This window comes from Pocillopora damicornis, chromosome 8 (assembly GCF_964200805.1).
Source record: "Pocillopora damicornis chromosome 8, jaPocDami1.2, whole genome shotgun sequence".
NCBI lineage: Eukaryota > Metazoa > Cnidaria > Anthozoa > Scleractinia > Pocilloporidae > Pocillopora > Pocillopora damicornis.
In genome coordinates this window covers 13358709-13382851 of record NC_142677.1, presented here as the reverse complement: position 1 = coordinate 13382851, position 24143 = coordinate 13358709, and the positions used below count along the sequence as shown (strand labels likewise).

Below are 24143 nucleotides of genomic sequence, written 5' to 3'. Positions count from 1 at the left end.
GTTGTTACACTTGTTGCAGATTACAAATGTTAATCGTTAGCTCGCTAGATTTAGATTTCTCACCTCCGGCTTTGAACAAGGTAAACGCTGAGGTGAGGCGCAAGCCTAATAAGGTGCGCTAAAACTATAATTTTTTCGTGTTCTTTTTTCTCTCGGCCTGCGAATACAGCCGCTGACCGACGTTATCCCGCTTCCCACTTTCCTTAACACTTGGGTATTCTGTCAGTATTTTTCCTGTTTTTGCTGACAATTTCCTCATGGTTGCAATTCGTCTGAAAATAAATTACAATTCAAAGATGTTGCAAATAACGTGATGGAAAACCAGTTGTTGTTGCTTTTCGTTCTTTTTCCATTTTTTTTTTTTTTACTGTTTCATTTTGTTTTGTTTTGTGTTGTTTTGTTTTTTCAAACCTACTGGAAGTTCACTTCGCCAGGTCGAGCTATGGGGGCGTACACGCACTCTCTTTTGTTTGATTGTTACGTTAGTATCTCGCGCACCTTAAAGATTCCTTTTATTAGTGTTACGTTAGCTGATCTCGCGCACTGTAAAGATTCCCTTTACTCAGATTGTAATGTTAGTATCTCGCGCACTGTAAAGGTTCTCTTCTGCTGGATCGTTACGTTAGTATCTCGCGCATTGTAAAGATTCTCTTCTGTTGGGTTATGTTAGTATCTCGCGCACTGCCAAGATTCTCTTCTGCTGGATTGTTACGTCAGTACCTCGCGCATTGTAAAAATTCTCTCCTGTTGGATTGCTATATTAGTATCTCGAGCACTGTAAAGATTCCCTTTTGTGGGATTGTTACGTTATTATCTCGCACTCTGTAAAGATTCTCTTCTGTTGGACTGTTACGTTAGTATCTCGCGCACTGTAAAGATTCTCTTCTGTTGGATTGCTACGCTAGTATCTCGCGCATTGTAATGATGCCCTTTAGTTGGATTGTTTTGTTAGTATCTCGCGCGTTGTAAAGATTCTCTTCTGTTGGATTGTTACGTTAGTATCTCGAGCACTGTAAAGATTCTCTTCTGTTGGATTGTTACGTTAGTATCTCGCACTCTGTAAAGATTCTCTTGTGTTGGATTGTTACGTTATTATCTCGCACTCTGTAAAGATTCTCTTCTGTTGGATTGTTACGTTATTATCTCGCACTCTGTAAAGATTCCCTTTTGTTGGATTGTTACGTTAGTATCTCGCACTCTGTAAAGATTCCCTTTTGTTGGATTGTTACGTTAGTATCTCGCGCATTGAAAAGATTCTCTTCTGTTGGATTATTACGTTAGTATCTCGCGCATTGAAAAGATTCTCTTCTGTTGGATTATTACGTTAGTATCTCGCGCATTGAAAAGATTCTCTTCTGTTGGATTATTACGTTAGTATCTCGCGTACTGTAAAGATTCCCTGTAGTTGGATTGTTATATTAGTATCTCGCGCGTTGTAAAGATTCTTTTCTGTTGGATTGTTACGTTAGTATCTCGCGGTCCGTAAAGATTCCCTATTGTTGGATTGTTACGTTAGTATCTCGAGCACTGTAAAGATTACCTTTTGTTCGATTGCACGTTAGCATCTTGCGGATGGTAACGATTCTCTTCTGTTGGATTATTATGTCAGTATCTCGCGCTCTATAAAGATTCCCTTTTGCTGGATTGTTATGTTAGTATCTGGCGCATTGTAAAGATTCCCCTTTGTTGGATTGTTACGTTAGTATCTTGCGCATTGAAAAGACTCTCTTCTGTTGGATTGTTACGTTAGTATCTTGCGCATTGAAAAGACTCTCTTCTGTTGGATTGTAGATGGTTTGAGTTGAGTTGATCCCAAGTTTTTACATCAGGCTATGTAAACACGGAAACCATTTTACATTTATTTTATAAAATAACTAATGAAAGAAGAACGAAAACCGTGTTTACACTACGCTCATGCAAAATGGTTTTATGGCCAATCAGAGCGCGCGTACTATTTTAATTATTTTATAATAGTATATCGCGCATGGTAAAAATTTTCTTCCGTTGGACTGTTACGTTTGTATCTCGAGCACTGTAGAGATTCCCTTTTGTTGTATTGTTATGTTAGTATTTTGCGCATTGTAAAGATCCTCCTCTGCTAGATTGTTACGTTAGTATCTCGCGAACTGTAAAGATTCCCTTTCCTTGGATTGTTACGTTAGTTTATTATATAGATACCAGGATTTTTCCTTTTACTAAAAAATCATGTCTTCATCGCGCGCAGTGAAGAGACTATTTTTATCTTTCAAGAGTGAGGATATTAGTGTCGCCATGGTTACTAACATAATTAGCCGACAACAAGAGAACTTTCTACTCAGGCGCGCGGCCGGTTCTTCTGAAATTTCATCACTTGTGAGAGATACTTTCAGTACTCGAAGATAAAATTCGTATCCCCACGCGGCCATGTAATATCCTCTATATCTGGCGCATTGTAAACTTCATCTTCTGTTGGATTGTTACGTTAGCATCTTGCGCACTGTAAGATTCTCTTGCTGTAGACCGTCATTTACTATCTCGTGCACTTTTAGCTTTCTCTTTTGATCGAATGTTATTTAAATATCTTGTGTACTGTTACCTTCCACTGTGATTGATCGTTGGTATCTCACACACTGTTAGGATTTTTTTTTTTTCTGATTGCTACGTTTGTATCTCACGCACTGTTTGCTTTCTCTTTTGATCGATCGTCACTTAAGTGTCATGCGCATTGTTAGCTTTCTGTTTTGATAGATCATTGCCTCGATATCTTACGCACTGTTACAGATGCATTTATAACTTCTGGTGGATTTTATTCTGACGGATGGTACTCACGCAATTGGACATTTTTGGTTTTTTTTTTGTTTGTTTTTTTTTTAATCTAGGTTATACTCGGGAGCTGATAACTGGATTGGTCTCAAAGAGACTGCTTCTGTTGACATGGAAGTTACTTAGATACCTTCTTTGGTACGCTTTGTAGTTTAACTACAAAACTTCGCTAAAGGTATTTGAAATTCGTTAGCACGTACTTCAAAGAAAATGGACAAGTATATCACTCCGAACAAAGGAAAGCGCTCAATTTCAGAATAATTGGTGCATCAAAATTTCCCAGTATCGCATGTTTGTAAAAAGGTAGATAAAATGTGAGAACGCCTCACGCTCGTTCATAAATTCACGAATCACGCTCGCCTTCTTTGAAATTCACGCGTCACGTTTATATCAATTTTAGCCTTAATCATTCGTCACGTGTAAACCCTCCTCCGCTTTCCTAGAGCTTGAAGCATTTACTATCCGTTGTTGGGTAAAATAGTTTACACAATCAGCCACTAGGACTGCATAAATTATCAATTAGGGTAATGGAATACGATTGATGTTCATCTTGGAACGAATGACAGATTTCACAATAGGATCCATCAATATCAACTGATGTCAACAGATGTCGTTGTACGCGTATAACTCGCCAAACTTAGAATTATGAAATGAGAATGAAACTTAAGTAGTTAACTTAACGATCGCACTTTGGAGCACTGGAAACTGATAATAATGGTCTTGTAAAACTGTAGCAGAAATCCTAAATTTTGGATACCGAAATAAGAAAGAACGATAACCCCTTAACCCTTACCCCTCCCCTACCCTTCCCCACCCTCTCCCCCGGAGTAGTCTGTTAGGCTAGTGCAAACCTTTTCAAATGTAAAAAAAAATAGATAAATCTCTCTTCAAACAATTACTCTTCCTCCCTTCCCTTTTAATTGTGATTCTACCAAAGAATCATTGGGGCAAATATGAAACTCTCGGAAATTTTTGTGATTTATTTATGCAGGGAGCAAAGAGCGAGATAAAAATTGTCGCAAAAATTAATTATTCATTCATGTTTGCCTCACACCCTGAGTCAGTGTGACATGTGGTTCAAATTCTGTTCATGGAGTCACCGTGTTTTGCTTCTTCGAACAGAAACTTGACGTATTCTGCCGGTTTCTGCAGTCGTAACTACTTCTAAAAAGTATTTTTAAGACGACTTCTTCCTTATCCCAGATTCAGCAGCCCAAATATGGAGTTATTGGTGTGCTTTGGCAGAATACCAGTGACGTTACACACGAGGTGAGAGAGAAATTCGTTTTAAAGTTCTCTTCTTCAAAGGTCTAGTCCAAACACGTCTCTCAAATGAATCATTTGCAGAATTCTCATAGGTTATTTGCTCAAGTCGGCGTTACGTTTAATTCTCGTACTTCGACTTTTCTTATAACATCGCCTCAAATCTTTTTTAAGTCAAAAAGGAAAACTCCTGCAATAAAATTTATTACGTCTTAGAGTTTTGTTTATTCTTTCGTTCACAGTTTAGCAATACATGTACCTTGTGCCTTTGTGCTCTGGGCTTATTGAGTTACCTCACAAGTATCTGTACCACTTGGATCTTTTTTTTTTTTTTACACTGAGATTTATGGTTAGACTTTTGGTGCTGTTAGTTACAAATTTGTACAGCTTAAACAATTTTTATGAACAAATAAAAAAGAAACTACAAATAAATGTGGCGTCTTATTTTGAATATATACATTGTTTGGTTCATGTCTTCAGAACTGCGGTAATTTGGTGATGGAAGAAACAGGACTAATAACATGGACTGCGGACTTGTAGGTGAGAGTCAAAGCCATTAACATGGATATCTTCATATACTTGATAGGAAAAACATTGACAACCAAAAAGGGTAAGCAACGAGACCCAACGTCTTTATGGGCGCAAGATAATGACAAGATTTGCACAATTAGTTGCCCGTGTAAAAGGTAGAAGCCTCTCGCGCTTTCCATAGAGAAAAAAATTATCCTAAACAAAGATTTGCCGTAAACAATGATTAATCAAACACTGATCATGTAACAGTGCTAACATTTCCCATAAAGCCGTTGGGTCTCATCGTTCATGAATCACGCTTTTTTAGGTGCCAATGTTTTAGCAATCGAATGTATATTTTGTAGCTGATAGATGGCATGAACAAGCTACAATGAAAACATGGAAAATGCGCCTCGAAGGTCGTCAAAAGTGAGAAGCCAGCCCTTAAACTAACCCTTTAAACTTATTTCCTTGAGTAAAAAAATGAGGAAAAATTGATGGAGATGAGTGATAAAATCTACCGATAAATAAGTTTGCGTCAAGAAAGTTAAGCAGGATCAATCTGCATCTTGTCCAACATTCCTTTCCCTAGAGGCCATTCTTAGCGCGGACGCTCGTTGAATGTTACTTAATCAATGCATTTGTCGACTTTACAGAGTCATGAGAAGGAAATAAAAAGTGGGGTTGAAAAAGAAGACTGGAAATGTGGAATGAACGGAGGGACGTGAAAGAGCGAAGCGAGACGTAAGTTCTTTAACGTGTTGTTTTACTGGTAGTTCAAAGTAAATCATGACAATTAAACATTGAGAGCGACACCAAAACACTCATTGTACGCTGTCATTGTTTGAACTATTCCAAACCATTTCGCCACTGTAAGGACGAAGCATTACCGGTTTGACGAATTTGCTTATTGACTTCACTTCACTTTATAAAAATTAATCAATTACTGGATACCCAGATTACCTTTCAAGATTGTGGCGTGCACTTTTGTCCTTTTTCCAGCAATCTCTTTAAACTACATATGATATCACATCTCTCATGCCAGGTAATACGTTCCATCTTTTACTTCGGCTGTTGACAATTCAGAAAATTTACGAAATGCTCTGAGCGGAAACTAGTGTAGCCTGGCGCTCTATATCAATATCATGAGGAGCTTTGACCCCGAAAAAAATCCGCAGCATGCATTCTACGGAGGCGCTATATTTCTGTCATCGGTGTAGAGAATTACATTAACGCTTGCAGTCGGTAGGTGTCTATGCAGTTACGTAAACCTGTTGATTATAAGTTAAAGGTTCACCTAAATAATTAATACTTCATCTATGCTCGAATTTCAATTAAGAAAACACAATAAATCTTGGATTCGAATCACTTGGCGCGATCTCATCATGTAGGTCGAAGTCTTCGATCGATCGGCTGAGCTTTCTAGAGAAAAGGGTCCAATCTTGACCCAAAAAAGCACTGGTGTGTGCTAACGAAAAGTTAATGTAAAATCAGGTCGAATGTTTTTGCAAAGAACGAATTGTTCCGTAGATTCCTCGACGACTGCAATACGTTCTGTCCCCCCAGCAGGTCTCAAGCGCGCCTACGAATTTGGTCTCTGTGCCGGTCTAATTAGACAATGAGATTTTCCAGAAGATGGCTTCGTGAGGTCTCAAAATATAATCCGGTAAATAAAATCGCTCTCGACCGTACACTTTACGTGGGAAATGCCTCCAGTCGAATAACCATGGGAAATTGCAAAGATGTCAGTCAAGAATAGCAGAACTTGACAACGACATTCGGGAACTAGTAAGGATGATAAATATACAAGTTAACGGTGGATGCTGTTGAAGTCCTAAATGTAATAACTGTCCTAAATGTAATAAAGTCCTAAATGTAATAACATTTGGTCCTAAATGTAATAAAGCCCTAAATGTAATAACGTTAGGTCCTAAATGTAATAAGCCTCCAATGCAATCGTTTAACTGTGCTAACATTGAGATGTTAAAGTGACAGCTGTTGCACCAAAGAATCCTCTGACCTGTATTCATGGCATATTGCGGGCTCGCTGATATTAATCAGGGTCTTTTTATTTGCTAAAGACGTAGGTTGAGAAGCATTGGCTACAAAACCTTATACTGATGTGCTTTTGGCATCAAATTGACGGACGCAAAAGCAATGACAACGCTGATCAATAGCTCTCTTTATATCATGGGCTCAGACTCTCAATTAAGTGTAACAGATTTTGACGATATACTTGTGTGATCAGTGCTGAAGTTAACACTTCATGAACCAAATTACAAGGAAAAGGAAGTCCACTGACCTATACGTTAGACAAATTCCGGGCTCGTAAGTGCATTTTTTGTACTGTCTTTCCTTACCAGATTTGTATGGGTCTGCATAAAACATGTTCATAAGTGTTATTGACCAAGCGTGAGGTCAAAATGGCTGGATATTGGGCGAGTTCTTTTTTTTTTTTTTTTTTTTTTGCGTTTTTATGGACTGAGACGAAGTCTCGGTCCGTAAAAAAGGTAAAAAAAGAACGAGGCTAACATCCAGTCATCTTGACCGAACAAGCTTGGTCAAGAGAGTTTGTATTCTCTTGGCTTAATCATTAAAGGATTCATTGTATAGAAAAAGATCTCGCTTTGATAAGAATCAAGAATGGCTTGTTTATTTCGAGAACCGATAGTGAAAGCCAACTGTGTTTGCAACACAATAAACCCAAGAGGGTCGTTTATTTTTTTTCTATGTATATGCCGATATTGTCCAAAAGTTACGAACTTTGTAAGTTTTCTTGCGTGGGGTCAATACGGGGAATCCAAAGCGGGTGAGGGTAGGCCCATCATGCCCGCTCAGGTAGCCAGTCAGAACACAGGATTCACTTCATCTTGCTCGCACGCGCTGCTAGCTATATGATAAAGTGACTTACAGAGCAAGATATCTACTGACCGATCATATATTATTCCATTTCACGATCACAGGTCTCGACCTGTTGCCTTTTTTCCACGCAAGAGCATTGAGCTACAACATTCAACGCATGATGGTCAGTTGATGGTCTGATAAACCATTCATTTTTTTCCTTTAGCCCCTTATGACAGGTTCATCAGTTCCCGAACCGAAATATTGGGAAAACATATATTTTACAGTTGATCTCAAGTCTACATTTCATTTTTTGACTTCATCTCTTCTCCCTCCGTGAGGGGAGAAAATGAATAGATAAATAGATGAATGAAAAAGGAAAGCTCAACAGTTTCCATTTATAGTCATATGGTACATGAACTGATTACTGAGGTGGAGTAAAGCCATAGAGGGCTACAAATGCAATATCCCAGGTTCAAAATTGAATAAATCAAGGTAGTCATTCTTAAAAACGAACTCAAATGCTTCATTAAAATCAATTGACACTGAATAACATAGATGTGCAAAATTTCAGTAACACTATTGATGATAACACTTTTCTTTTGGATTAACATGTGACAGCGAAATCATTCAGACTGCTCTAAAATGGTGCATCAGTACTTAGGACTTTAACACGAACGATAACATCAACAATAACATGCTAGTTCATCATCAATTGTAGTAAATTTCTTTTCCAAAAAGTCCTAATGATTAGGTACCAATCGATTCCATCCTATTGAGCTTCCAGCCAAGCACAAGCCTACTTTAGGCTGGAAATAATTTTTTCCAACTCGATCAATAAACCGCTCAAAGGACCATACTTCGACTGCTGATATTTCTTATGTCCAGCAAGTAAAAGGACGCCCATTGATATCAGCGAGCCCGTAGTGTGATATGTATACTGGTCAGCGGTTTTTTGGTGCAACAGCTGCCACTTTAACATCTCAAGGTGGATGTCCGCCATAACAACAATGCACTGAAGGAGTTAAACGATTGCATTAGAGGCTTATTACATTTAGGAGTAAATGTTATTACATTTAGGACTTTATTACATTTAGGACCAAATGTTATTACATTTAGGACTTTATTACATTTAGGACAGTTATTACATTTAGGCCTTCAACAGATGCCTCAACTTTCAGTCAAAAGAAAGAAAAATTTTTTCCGGCGCAAAGCTCGTCATGAAATCTTTCTTCGTAAAATATGACCGACGTTTCGAGACCTTGAGCGACAGTCTGTATCTGATTTAATTGAGAAGTTGCTACGTCTTGTTAGTTTGCTTATTTTTTTTCGTGGATCTCTAAAGAGACCAACATGGGCACTTTAGAAAACAGACCTTCTCCAACAGATGACTTCTCATAGAATCCTTCCAACTGACGCATATAAAATCATGACTATTAAGACCCTAACAAGACCAGTAGTACAAGTTTTGCAACATACCAGGCAGCCTACTTCACCCAAAAAAAATTTGAAAAACATTTGACGGGATTTTTTCTTTGATTATTTTCTTACTTGTTTGTCGGTTGGTTTATGTGGCTTGTTAGTTGGCTTGTTAGCTCAGTTGGTAGAGCACTGCACCGGTATCGTAGAGGTCATGGGTTCAAATCCCGTACAGGCCTGAATTTTTTTCAGGCCTTCTTTTCACTACTGCCTAAGTAGTGCACATTACTGCGAAGATCGCTTTCATATCCATGGCTTGTTATGTCAGTAATCAATGTATTTAATGGATTTGCAGAATAGATAGACGGAAGTGAAAACTGTTGCTGGATAAGAGAACTGGAAACCAGGAAACAAACGGAGTGAAGTAAAGAACTCAGCTAAATGTGAGTTGTTCAATTTGCTGTTTTGCTGATAGATCAAGACAATCCATTACGACATAATGCACCGATCAATTCGAACTTTCAACATCCCGTCCACCAGGCAACCCACGGGTACTTGTCCATCGTCCGTGCCCGGGGGGTAAAGTTTGGTCAATGACTTGAAAGTCAAGCTTGCAAATTTTTTCTTTTAGAAAAAAAAAAAGGTATCAAATCCGCCTCTTGGGTGGGGCATTTGAGCCCCGGGGGGGAGGGAATTTAAACGAGGCAATCTTCAAAAGTTCAGATACCCTGAGGCTTGCTTGAGGTGGATATTGAAGCTTGGAATTGATGGACACATAAATCAAGGAAATCCATTACAATGTAGCTTGGAGAACGTGGCTAAACTTGTCTGCGAGTGCTACCATTAGTTGAACCATTACAAAAAATTAAGTCGTTGTAAAGACACTTCATTTTCATTTTCCGTTTCGCTTCTAATTGCTAAGCTCCAGGAATATTACAGATTGTTCCAAAAGTTTTAATACTGAATCATCAAAACCGTGGTAATTACAATTTTCTCCCGGTAGAAACTCTTCAAACAAATAAACCACAGTGCCAATGGAATTTGAAAAAAATATTCTGCAAAATGACAGAGGGAAAGTTCGTAAAACATCGATATTTCTAAATGGAAATTGGAGATAGTATTTACATCAAGTTTGAAATTGCGCCCATGTAACTCAAATATGTTGTAGAACCAAATGTGAACATATTTTTCATCTGAAATAAGTTCATAGACGTGATAAATTGCTAAATTTCGGGGACATTTTTGACTAATCAAAAAACATCGAAGACAACTTAACATGTTTGAAGTTAAATTGTATACATTTTTAACCTCAAAAAGGATTGTTCGAGATCGTGCAATGTGAGTGTTCGAATAAAGGCAGGTATCTGTTTGAAAAAAAAACTTTTATTGACCAAAAATGAATACAACTTTTCAAGGAACATCGAGGATATCCTAGAAACAAATATTTATTTTCTATAGATAACTTCTGGAAACTGATTGGACAAATTGAAATTAAATTTCAGTTTCACTTTGAGTTATGGATACAAAAAAAATGGTTTTAAAATCTCGGAGTTTGGAATGTGAATTCTTTTAATCGAGGAAAAGGAATTTGTTGGAAAGCTGATGAGTTTTCAGTATTTCTTAGAGAAGAAATTACATTTCCTTTTATTTTTTTAACTTACTTTTACGGGAGGGAAGAGCAACAAAACTTTCGTTAGAAATACGAATACTCTAAACAGCCGCATATAAACCCCCTCCCACTTATAAGCCCCCCTCCCCCCCTGGTTATAGGCCCATCGGCTTACGAACGAAAAAAGCACCGTTCAATCGTAAGCCCTACATCTAGCTTTTCCTGTTTTGAGGAACTCTGTACTTCTTCAAACAGATAACGTGGAAAATATTTGTAGAAAATAAGCTTATTACTTTTTAATATCATCAACTCCTATACGATAACTACAAATTTAATTCTCTTCCAAATCTATTGAAATAAATTCGATTTATGTCAACCTTTTGAAGTTTAATTAAAAGCTAGTGAAGGCAAAACGTATTTTTGATCAGTACTTCTATAGCTCGTTTCGAAGTGATTTCTCTATTCTGGTTACAATCTTCCTGGGATGTAAGCCCTCCGAAAACCTCTTACGAAGTTATATCAGCCCAGAGATTATAAGCGGCAGAAATCTCTCTGTTAAGTGTCTTTGAAAGGTGGAATTTTTGGAACCACTCTCCTCGTAGAAAAATCCCAAAGTACTGGCTACATTTGTTTCTGCAAGCATGATACTAAAAGGAAAGATAAACAAACAAACCAAAAATCAGAACGCTTGTAACCTCATCTTAAGACGAGCAAGGTTGTGAACCATCCCTATGAAATTTAACTTATTAACTCAAAGCTTTCTTTAAATTTAATGTCTGCTTAGAATTAATCTTAGACTTTTTCATGAAGAGTTCTTTCATGAAAGATAACGGTATATTCCCTATGGAAGTACACATCAGCAAAACGGAAAATGATGACGACTGGTGCTTCAAAATGCGAAAGCAAAAGGAACGATTTCCTCTTCTACAATTAAACTTGTCGGTTGAAAAGTTTTGAAAAGGCCGGGAGTGATTTTTTTTTGACAAGAGAAACAAGAAAGGTAGATATGTATTTTGATACTACCTTAGAAACCCAGGCTTTTGTATCATGAAAGAGATTTCTCAACTTAGCTACTAGAACTCACCAAGGGAATTTTGTGATGAAAATAGTACGTTTTAAGAGAAAAGGGAGCAATCGTGAGTTACGAGCGTTTCTGAAAAAATACCATAGTTTTTACAAGAGAAAAATTGATGTAAAGCAGAAATTATTACTGGTGAAATTTTCGGAAAACCAACTTTTCAAGTTTTATGAGGTTTATGAAAAAGGGAAAATTGTAATTCAAAGGTGTTGCTGAAAAATTCTTTACACGTAAAAAATTGATTACAAAACCGAAAAAATTGAAATTCACAAATACTCTCAACTACGCTTTGACGTGAAATTTACTTAAGAACTGAATGGAGTTTTTGCGGTGAATTTGGCATTATTCAACTACTTAAGGATGAGATTTCATTTCAGTAGCTTCTCTTCCAAATCATGTATCTTCATACTAGAACGTTTTTAGAGTAAACGAAACCCTCAGAGCAAAATCTGTGAGTGCATTTAGCAAGGAAGAGTAATTCGTTTGATGTCTCATGTTTTCCTGTATTTATCTAGGAACAAATGATTCCTTTTTGGTGTTTTTAATTACAGAAAAAATTGGGAAGATTACTGATATTTCATAGCCTTTCCACTAAATGTTCCATGTGGGTTGATTTTTTCCAATTTACACTCTTTCTGTGGGGATTCTGAATTATTAGTCATAATTGCTAAGGAAAACGTGCTACAGTTAGCCAAGATAAAGCGTAAGTCCTTCGATTTTTCTCAGGAAAAGTGTTACCCCCATATAATAGGTGCTAAACATTCTTTATCCCTTGCATTTCTTTGACGAGGTAAATTCAGCGTATAATAGTCAATGGATTTTTTTAAGCCCGCAAGTGTAAAATGCGTACACGTATTCACGAGCTGGACATCTCAGCCTTACGAATTAATTGATTGCTTTTCAATCCGATGGGGGCACTGCCTAGTTTTTATTGAAGTTGAATCTCAAAACATCAACAGCTGACCACTTGGTCATAGTTTCAAATAACGTTTTTTTTTTAATCTATTTCAAAGTCATAGTGATGTTGAAAATTTTCCATCTTTTGCGAAGGAGCGAGGGCGTGACTGTCTGTTTTAGGTGAAATGTTTTCCACAGTAAAAGAGGAGCTAAAAAGCAACATAAATACTCGAACTCAAATGGATAGAAAGGGAAACGTTCTATTGGAACAAAGAACAACAATCATTCTACAGTATAAGAAAAAATATACTGTGTCTGGTGAAAGATATGATAAGAAATTAAGAGATAATGAAATTAGAATTATTCAATTTCTTATCCAATTTCTTAAGGATGAGATTCATTCTCGCTACCGTTTTGATTGATATATAAAAACAAAACGGAAAACCACGAAGCAAAAGTTGTGACTGCATTTAATTAGTGACGAGAGGATGGATTTCTAATTTTTTTCCGATTTTTTTTTTCATTTCCTTTTTAGTTTTCAAGTACCAACATTTGATAAGACTGCAGATTACTTCATATGTTTTAATTTTATGGAAAATCTTTTCACGGTGCACATTTTGCAGAACCAACTGTTTTTCTAAATAATTTATTTCCCGAAGTTGATCCCTGTCCAATTTTGCTTAAATTAGAACTCATTTGTACCTTTACTGAAGTACTATTTGTACCAGAAACAATGCAAAGATCCTCTCGTTCTCCAGTTATTTTAATGGATTTCTTATTTTAATCACTTTGGTAACTGTGTTCCTCTACGTTTTGTGTATGACTTCGGCGCACGACATGGCGGCCATTTTACCCTGCTGTTGTTTATTCCAAGTTATAAATTTTCTTTTATTTTTTCAATAAGAATCTTTTTAATTTTAGGCTCTCCGAAAATTTTTTTTCGAGGATTGTTCGAGAAAATTTTTTTTCTAGGAATTTTTTCCTCAAGAAAAAAAAATCCTCGAAAAAAAATTTTCGGAGATCTTAAAATTAAATAAAATTCTTCTTCTTTAAAGATTAAAAAGAAAAAGAATACTGACCAACGGGGCCTGAGCCCCTCCGAAGTGCTTTAACAATTAAATTAAACGACGGCTGGGGGATACAGCCGCCGTTTAATTTGACATGTTAAATGTGCACTACCGCTAGACCACAGAAGCTTTTGGTAAGAGTACATGGCAAAATTACACTAGAAGTAGGTTCGCTCCCATTGTTAAGAGAAACAATAGGTTTTACCCAGTACACGTATCACCCTCGTGGGAATGTTTAATATGCGCATGATTGGAATTTCTTCGTATGCGCGAAACGTTTCGAGCTTGACGTGACTTAATTTGTTCTCCTCTAAATAAATGTTCTTTGAGAGAGACCGAGAAAAGTGTGCAAACCAGAATTAACATAAAACACTTAATTGGCATTTTCAATGGCACTTTCAAGTGTTAGATTTTTCCCAAGTAAGATTTGTAGTTTAACTCTGTAAGCGATTGTTGTGGTGATCTTTCAAAATTAAATATCTGTTTTCGATCTCTTTAAGGTTTGAACACTGACAAGAAGGAGGTTCAAGACATTTGCAAATAAAAAATAAACTTTTGAGCCGAGACTGTGACTTATATCGTATTGTTTTTTATGTTTACTATTCCGTCCTCTTACTAACACTGCAGCTATACTACAAATCCCTTTCATCTGAGTAAAAATAGAAGGACACTTTGACAGATTAGATAACCACTTTTCATTTACACGTTTACTTCTACATTTTGACCGACTTTTCACTTACACCATTACAGCTTGAATTTCAAAGTTTTATTGAACAACTGTTTAATAGTACTACAACTGCTACACTTTGACTGGTTTTTGAACCTCTATTTATTAGTACTACTACTACTGGACTTTGACTGATTTTTCAACTACCATTACTACTACCAGACTGACTGATTTTTAAAGTACTTTTTCTTAAAACTATAACTGATGGACTTTGACAGATTTCTTAACTACTTACTACAATTAGACTTTGACTGATGTTTTGAGCTACTTTCTTCTTAACACTACTACGACTACTAGACTTTAAGTGATGTTTTCAGCTACTTTCTTCTTAGTCTTACAACGACTACTAGACTTTGACTGATGTTTTGAGCCACTTTCTTCTTAGCACTACTACGACTACTAGACTTTGACTGATGTTTTGAGCTACTTTCTTCTTAGCACTACTAAACTATGACTGATGTTTTGAGCTACTTTCTTCTTAGCACTACAACGACTACTAAACTATGACTGATGTTTTGAGCTTCTTTCTTCTTAATCTTACAACGACTACCAGACTTTAACTGATGTTTTGAGCTACTTTCTTCTTAGCACTACTAAGACTACTAAACTATGACTGATGTTTTGAGCTACTTTCTTCTTAGCACTACAACGACTGCTAGACTTTGACTAATGTTTTGAACTACTTTCTTCTTAGCACTACAACGACTGCTAGACTTTGACTAATGTTTTGAACTACTTTCTTCTTAGCACTACAACGACTGCTAGACTTTGACTAATGTTTTGAACTACTTTCTTCTTAGCACTACAACGACTACCAGACTTTAACTGATGTTTTGAGCTACTTTCTTCTTAGCACCTCTACGACTACTAGACTATGACTGATGTTTTGAGCTACTTTCTTCTTAGCACCACTACGACTACTAGACTTTGACTGATGTTTTGAGCTACTTTCTTCTTAGCACTACAACGACTACCAGACTTTAACTGATGTTTTGAGCTACTTTCTTCTTAGCACCACTACGACTACTAAACTATGACTGATGTTTTGAGCTACTTTCTTCTTAGCACTACTACGACTACTAAACTATGACTGATGTTTTGAGCTTCTTTCTTCTTAGTCTTACAACGACTACTAAACTATGACTGATGTTTTGAGCTTCTTTCTTCTTAGCACTACAACGACTACCAGACTTTAACTGATGTTTTGAGCTACTTTCTTCCTAGCACTACTAAGACTACTAAACTATGACTGATGTTTTGAGCTACTTTCTTCTTAGCACTACTACGACTACTAGACTTTAACTGATGTTTTGAGCTACTTTCTTCCTAGCACTACTAAGACTACTAGACTTTGACTGATGTTTTGAGCTACTTTCTTCTTAGCACTACTACGACTACTAAACTATGACTGATGTTTTGAGCTACTTTCTACTTAGCACTACAACGACTACTAAACTATGACTAATGTTTTGAGCTACTTTCTTCTTAGCACTACTACGACTACTAAACTATGACTGATGTTTTGAGCTACTTTCTACTTAGCACTACAACGACTACTAGACTTTGACTGATGTTTTGAGCTACTTTCTTCTTAGCACTACTACGACTACTAGACTTTGACTGATGTTTTGAGCTTCTTTCTTCTTAGTCTTACAACGACTACCAGACTTTGACTGATGTTTTTTCAGCTACTTTCTTCTTAGCACTACTACGACTACCAGACTTTAACAGATGTTTTGAGCTACTTTCTTCTTAGCACTACTACGACTACTAGACTATGACTGATGTTTTGAGCTACTTTCTTCCTAGCACTACTACGACTGCTAGACTTTGACTGATGTTTTGAGCTACTTTTATTCTTAGCACTACTACGACTACTAGACTTTGACTGATGTTTTGAGCTACTTTTATTCTTAGCACTACTACGACTACTAGACTTTGACTGATGTTTTGAGCTACTTTTATTCTTAGCACTACTACGACTGCTAGACTTTGACTGATATTTTGAGCTATTTTCTTCTTAGCACTACTACGACTACTAGACTTTAACTGATGTTTTGAGCTACTTTCTTCTTAGCACTACAACGACTACTAAACTATGACTGATGTTTTGAGCTACTTTTATTCTTAGCACTACAACGACTACTAGACTTTGACTGATGTTTTGAGCTACTTTCTTCTTAGCACTACAACGACTACTAGACTTTGACTGATGTTTTGAGCTACTTTCTTCTTAGCACCCTACGACTACTAGACTTTGACTGATGTTTTGAACTACTTTCTTCTTAGCACTACAACGACTACTAGACTTTGACTGATGTTTTGAACTACTTTCTTCTTAGCACTACTACGACTACTAGACTTTGACTGATGTTTTGAACTACTTTCTTCTTAGCACTACAACGACTACTAGACTTTGACTGATGTTTTGAACTACGTTCTTCTTAGCACTACTACGACTACTAGACTATAACTGATGTTTTGAGCTACGTTCTTCTTAGCACTCTACAACTACTAGACTATGACTGATGTTTTGAACTACGTTCTTCTTAGCACTACTACGACTACTAAACTTTGACTGATGTTTTGAGCTACTTTCTTCTTAGCACTACAACGACTACTAAACTTTGACTGATGTTTTGAGCTACTTTCTTCTTAGCACTACTACGACTACTAAACTTTGACTGATGTTTTGAGCTTCTTTCTTCTTAGCACTCTACAACTACTAGACTATGACTGATGTTTTGAACTCCTTTTTATTAGTCGAACTACTGCTAAACCTTGACAGATTTTTGCTCTACATTTTCTTAGTACTACTGATGCTAGACTATGACTGATGTTTTGAGCTACTTTGAACTACTTACTTAACCTGATGTTCTTAGTACTACTGCGACTGCTAGACTATGACTGATGTTTTGAGCTACTTAGAGCTACTTACTTAACCTGATGTTCTTAGTCCTACTACGACTACTAGACTTTGACTGATGTTTTGAGCTACTTTCTTCTTAGCACTACTACGACTACTAAACTATGACTGATGTTTTGAGCTACTTTCTTCTTAGCACTACAACGACTACTAGACTTTGACTGATGTTTTGAGCTACTTTCTTCTTAGCACTACAACGACTACTAGACTTTGACTGATGTTTTGAGCTACTTTCTTCTTAGCACTACAACGACTACTAGACTTTGACTGATGTTTTGAGCTACTTTCTTCTTAGCACTACTACGACTACTAAACTTTGACTGATGTTTTGAGCTACTTTCTTCTTAGCACTCTACAACTACTAGACTATGACTGATGTTTTGAACTCCTTTTTATTAGTCGAACTACTGCTAAACCTTGACAGATTTTTGCTCTACATTTTCTTAGTACTACTGATGCTAGACTTTGACTGATGTTTTGTACTTCCTTTTTCTGAGTACTACTATTTGAACTGCTTCTTAGTAATGATTAACTATGAATGATTTTTCTAACAACGTTTTATTTATATTACTACTACTGCAAGACTGATTCGTGAGCTACTTTTTATTAGTGTTTTTATAGATTTTTCAACAACTTTTTATTATTACTGATACTCCTAGACTTTGAACAATTTTTATTTGTACAGATTTTAAAACGATATTTTTTTAATAGTACTACTACTATTAGACTTCGACGGAGCATAAAACTAATTTTTTATTTTCATTACTACTGTTGAACTTTGAGGGATTTTAAAACGAATTTTCAGTCACACTACCACTGCTAGAATGACATATTTTTGAACAATGTTTCACTTGCACTTTTGGAATAAACTTGTAAATTACTTTGAACAAATCAGATTTTTAAAGACATTTTGATTTCTCTACGACGATCCCTGAAAACCTTATCGACTTACTCACTTATAATTTGATTTCTACAAAATATTTACTAGTAAAGTAACACTTGAATAAAATTTCAACATTTATTTTCGCTGCTCACAGTAGGAGTAAAAATTTTTTGTACTGTACTTGACAATCCTTGTTATTGAATTAAATAGGCAGAGCCCTGGAAATTTCCTCTCGTTTCTTTCTTCAATAATGAAATTTAAGCAACCTGCAAAAAAGAAAACAAGAATGGATGGTGAACACAATATAATTACAGGTTTCAGAAGGGTGATTATAACCAGAATCAATCGCAATGTACAACCTATTGTTCTACAACAATGGGAGCGAACCTACTTCTAGTGTAATTTTGCCATATTCTATTACCAAAAGCTTCTGTGGTCTAGCGGTAGTGCACATTTCATAATTCAAATTAAACGACGGCCGTATCCCCGCCGTCGTTTAATTTAAGTTGTTCAAGCAACTCCAAGGGGTGTAAGGCCCCGTCGGTCGCTTTTGTTTTTCCTTTTAATCTTAAAAGGTGCAGAAATTGATTTGATTTTAAGAGGTTCGAGAATTTTCTTTTGAGTGTTTTTTTTTCTTTTTGCTTTTCAGAAAAAAAAATTCTCGATGCTCTTACAAAATCAAATATCTGTTCCTTTAAAGATTAACGTTCGAGAGAGGATATAGTTCTCGAACGAGCCAAGTAATGTGCATTACCACCATGGCAAATAAAAAGCAAAAGTAAACCCAATAAAAGAAGAAAATCTTTGGGAAAAAAAATCAATGAAGTCAGGCATTCATCCTTTTTTCTTAGAGACTTCTCGTTTGTTTCAAATTTGTCTGATGATGGACACTTTTTTCGCTTTGTCTGCTAAAGTTAGTCAAATTTTATCCTTAAGAAATTAGGTAATGTCAATAAGATAAACTCAAATTTATATCAAAACAAAAATATCTTCTCTCTGTGATAGACAGATTGGCTAATAAACAAAGCACCAGAGGAACACACTGAAACCTTTCTTGCAAGATTTACACATAAATGGAAACTGATTTTTTTCCCTGAAAACTGACAAATTTCTGTCTTAAATTCATTTTTAAATTTTACTCTTTAGGTCTCCTTTTGTTTAAAAATTTACCTGATAGAGGATTCATAACGTTAAAATATGTGTCATTATGGAGTTCAACTCTGTCTTATTTGTTGCAAAAATATCTTCATGGTTTTATTAAAGTGAATTGCTTGATTTCCAAGTGATTTCTATTCTCTTCAATATGGTCCAAAATTGAACACGAATTCCTTTTTTTCATTGCATTTCCCATTTAAGAAATATTTCAGCTTCAGTAGTTCCTTTTCCTAATTATCATGATTTCTTTGTATTTGTATAGTATGATATAATATAAAAGTCGTTCGTGCGCACTTTCCGTGGAATAATCTCTATTCACCGGGAATCTTTAATGATAACGATGTAGACTTTATTTTGCTGTACAAGATGGAACATCAAATCGACTTTTTTTTAGAAAAAGGTTTAATTCGAAAACAACTTCATCATTATCTCTCTGTCGAGAATTCTTTTTGCAAAGCTAGAAACCGTATCCTTATCAATACCACACGACATGCAGAGAAGAACTTTGTTTTCAAATTCTAGACATGTATAGAAACATTTGCCAACACTGCATTTGTTCTATCTAAACTGTTGTAGCCGAGCATGCTTGCAGAGATGAAGGAGGTTAATGATATAATGAAGTAATAGGTCCTTACTGAATGGGGAGCTAGCCAGAGCTGATGCCTTTAAGGGATGTTGGAGAATTATGGGAACGACTTAGCAACAGTTTGGTGGGATAAATATACACCTTTTCCTAATTGGAAATCTTAGTTTTCGTTTAAAAAAACACAAAATTAAAAGAGGATATTTCCGAGTTAAAAACCTTTTTTCTTGGTTGAAAAATAATTAAATAATTAATTTTCCTTAAACAAACTTGTTTTGAAATAATAAAGGAAAAAAAAAGGAAAAAAATTTATATACTCACTTGTATTTAAAAAACACTTTTTTCAAATCGTCAGAATTGAAAAGAGAAGGGTTGGAGAGGTAGCGTGGGAATGTTTCAGGCCCTCCCTGGAAAGGCGGTTGTTGAAGGAAATCAACCCGTTGGGGGATCGCCGAAGAGAGAAATTAAAAGAATATATTTGTTATTTCCACAGTTCTTTTTCTAACTCTATAAAATAAGGAGACTAATCAAGGTTTGTTCGCAAGCAAATCCTCCAACGCATCAAACGTCGAGCAAATTACTTCGCTTCACTAATTTCATTTGAAATTTTCTTCCGACACTTTTCACCTGATAAAAAGGTCGTTGATGATTAATACTTAAAACAGTTGGTTAGAGTGAACTTCCATCGCCCGGAAATTGGTTAATGTTCAAATGATCTCCTTGATATAAAAACTTTGTATCCAAATTTAAACAAAAAAAAAATCGTTTCTGATTTTTAAGAAAAAAAAACAGAGTTGCAATTTTCCCATTTGTCGATTTAAATGCCATTCCTCTTTGTGGTACTGTAGTATGTTCACAGAGGTATTCCCACGTAAGTTTTTAAGCCCTTGCTAAGCGGAGGATGGCCGGAAAACTGCATTCTCTCAGCGATGATTTATAGAGAGATTAAGGGTGCGTATTTGTAGAAATATTTTCATTATTATGTGTTTTTGTTATTCAAAAGTTGATTTGATACTTCAAAAATTACTTGAAAATATTAGGGACAAGTTCTTCTACCGTCCTCGAAAGCCCTCACATTCTTTGTTCTGAGGCATTTAATTTGCCTAAAAAGTTTTATCTTATGATGGAGAGAAGATGCGTTCTGAAAGAGAAGATGCGTCGGCGTGAAATTTCATCCATATAAAAATAACCAACGATCAATTCATATTAAAAAAGACAGTCACAGTTATTAAGTAAATTTTTTAGGCTAGGAAATCTTCTGTTAGTTCTCCTTATCTGTTTGGAGCAATTGAAGAATTTTAAATACTTATATTTTGCACATGCTTTCTCTCATGAAAGGGCTTCATTTAGAACGTAAATTGTCGAAGTTGAAACAATTCTCAGTGGTTGTTATTGATTGACTAATTGGAACGACATTCAGAAACTTTTCCATTCATGAATTTTTTTTCATTTGAAATAACCTTTTAACTGGGTTTATCAGCTCAATTTGTTTTCTGAGCCTTTCTTTCTCTATTAGAAAATTAATAGGTAACTTTTAACCACAAAAATGTTTTTTCTTAATTATTTCGGCGCTGGCGAACATTCCTTGAAATTTTTCTCAAATATTAAAACGTAACTTACAATAGTAATGATTTTCCACTTTTGTAGTTTCGTAACAATCTGGAATATCCTTCGAGTTTGACAAAAACAAGACAAGAAAAAACGCTGAAATCATCAGAATACCTAAAACGGTCCAACTACAATTCTCGCTGTAATGGTTTCTTCGAAGTTCTAACATTACACATATCTTTCATTGCATGTATCAGTTGGAAATGACCTTTTAACTGGTTTAATTTAACTGGCTTTAATTCGGAATGAGATATTGGAATGAAAATAAAACTTTATAGAAAGAACACTAAATAAAAAAGAAATGAATCAATCTTTTTTGATATTCTAGAAAATGAAAATTCCTCCTCAATGTTGAAATTGTTTTATTTTTTAACTTAAAGATTGCAAAATTAAATCAAATTGATCAAAAAAAAAAACACTAAAGAAGAAATGAATCAATCTTTTTTTAAAATTCTGGAAAATGAAAATTCCTCCTCAATGTTGAAATTGTTATTTTTTAACTTAAAGATCGCAAAATTAAATCAAATTGATCAAAAAAAAAACACTAAAGAAGAAATGAATCAATCTTTTTTTAAAATTCTGGAAAATGAAAATTCCTCCTCAATGTTGAAATTGTTATTTTTTAACTTAAAGATCGCAAAATTAAATCAAATTGATCAAAAAAAAACACTAAAGAAGAAATGAATCAATCTTTTTTTAAAATTCTGGAAAATGAAAATTCCTCCTCAATGTTGAAATTGTTATTTTTTAACTTAAAGATCGCAAAATTAAATCAAATTGATCAAAAAAAAACACTAAAGAAGAAATGAATCAATCTTTTTTTAAAATTCTGGAAAATGAAAATTCCTCCTCAATGTTGAAATTGTTATTTTTTAACTTAAAGATTGCAAAATTAAATCAAATTGATCACATTTTATGTTTTCTATTGCTCTTATATAAATACCTTTTTGTAAACTGCTTATTTGTTAATGTATTTATTTGTCAATTGTTCCTTAATTTCTTTTATTTGTAGCAAATCGTCTAAATGCAGGTCAACTTACTATGACATTTTGTTATGAAATCAATTAAGTGTTTGAAATGTGTGGTTTTATGACAAGGACTAAGCAAAACGAGAAATAGCGACAGAATCATCAGAAGAATGATTATTATGGCAATGTTTTTAAACTCCCATTGTAATGGTTTGCTCTGAATTATAAGCAAAACAATGAATATATGGAAACAACTTACAATTAACCGAATTCTCTCTCATCTTTCTGTTCGTTTTCCATTCCATTTCTCCAATCCTCTTGGGATACCCTTTTTCATCCTCTTGTATCGACTTTGCAAATCCAATTAAGTATATTGATTAAAAACATAAAACGCACACAGATATTATTTGAAAAGAAATGGCACAAAATACTTCTGTCACTTTAAACACGTCTATGATTTCTCCTCGATTTAGGTTCCGATTCGCGATTACGATATATTTGCACGTTTTGGCTCTTTCCATGGTTCTAAGAAGCCCAATTAAAAAAATATTTTAAGAATGCGGCATTGTTAGTTTTAATAGTGGTGTTAGTAAAGCAATATTGTAACGTTTGTAAAAGTTTGTTTCTCCTACTTTTGTATATTGTCAATTCTTAACTAAGATACTAAGTGATGAAAAGCAGGGTGTGCTGAAGGGTCAAACTAATGGGGGACTGGATCATAGCATCCGAAATTGATTGAGCAACAATCTCAAGACTATCAGTTGACTTTCATAACAATAGACATTTCCTTTCCGCAAGAGTCTCGAGTTTTGATGGAAAATTACTAATTGTCCAGCGATCAGTATGAGACGTGGCAAGGTTTTTCGTGTTCTTCATATTTGTCTCCAATATATAGCCCAGTGGACTATTTCTTGCGAGGCATTGCCTCAAAAAAAAAAAAATCCAGAAGTTGTGAGGAAATCTATCGAGGATTTTCCGAGACCGTTCCCAAACACTGTTTGACGGGATTTCCCCATAACGTTAGCATAATAATTGTGATTGCCGCGTCACGCCCATTATCTCAAACTTTAATCCATTGGTTAACATGTGTACGAAATTAGTTCGACTGCGAAGAGGCAAAGTTGGATTTTGAGCGTTTTGAATGTAGTCGGTAGGGGTCTCGGAAAAACTGTTTCCAGCCACCTTAACTCTGTGCAGACTTCCACACAGTTCATCAAAACTTAAGCAAAATCAAAGTCTTTTGGTGTTAAACGCAAACCAGCCTTGCAAACTAAAGACACGTTAGACAGTCAACACAAACTGCAAAACAAACCTTATTGGATGATACTCTCTTCTTTTAATTTTCCTCCCATGTAACTCTCGATTTCCAGTAATTGCTTTCATTCTATGCTTTACGCTGCCCCGGGAGAAAAGAAAAAAACATGATAAGAATACATTTACACCTCTCTTCGGATAAGTACTCGTGATAATTAAAAATGTATCTAAACATGACGGATAATTCTTGATCAGAGAAACCCCCTGACAATAATAGTTTAAGGCAAACCCTTGCAACAAAGATGTCATTTTTTACCCAACTTCAAGATCAGTGTTCTCTTAAAACATATCAAAATTAACGGAATATTTGGTATAGGCTAAACCGCCGCTATAATAGATAGGTCAGATGGATTGTCATTCATGATAACAATTACGTATTCCTTTGGCACCAGTGTTTTGCCATCGACAGAAATAAAAGGAATGATTCACAAACTAAAAGCCCCTAAAGACTTAGATATTAGATAATTCTTCTTTCGCTTTAGTTTTCGATTGA

At 35.4% G+C, this 24143-nt stretch overlaps 2 long non-coding RNA genes across 2 annotated transcripts; one reads left to right on the top strand and one right to left on the bottom strand.

The window, feature by feature from the left end:
* Window positions 1-5684: 5684 nt before the first annotated feature.
* LOC149041452 (uncharacterized) lies at window positions 5685-14058 on the top strand. Its single transcript, XR_016189011.1, has 3 exons — window positions 5685-5820; window positions 9191-9278; window positions 13987-14058. It is a non-coding gene; the product is annotated as an uncharacterized LOC149041452 (long non-coding RNA).
* A 3669-nt stretch (window positions 14059-17727) lies between these two features.
* Window positions 17728-22688, bottom strand: LOC113668149 (uncharacterized). The gene is made up of 2 exons (XR_003445960.2): window positions 22596-22688; window positions 17728-18288 (listed from the first exon to the last, which is right to left on the bottom strand). It is a non-coding gene; the product is annotated as an uncharacterized LOC113668149 (long non-coding RNA).
* Between the last annotated feature and the right edge of the window lie 1455 nt (window positions 22689-24143).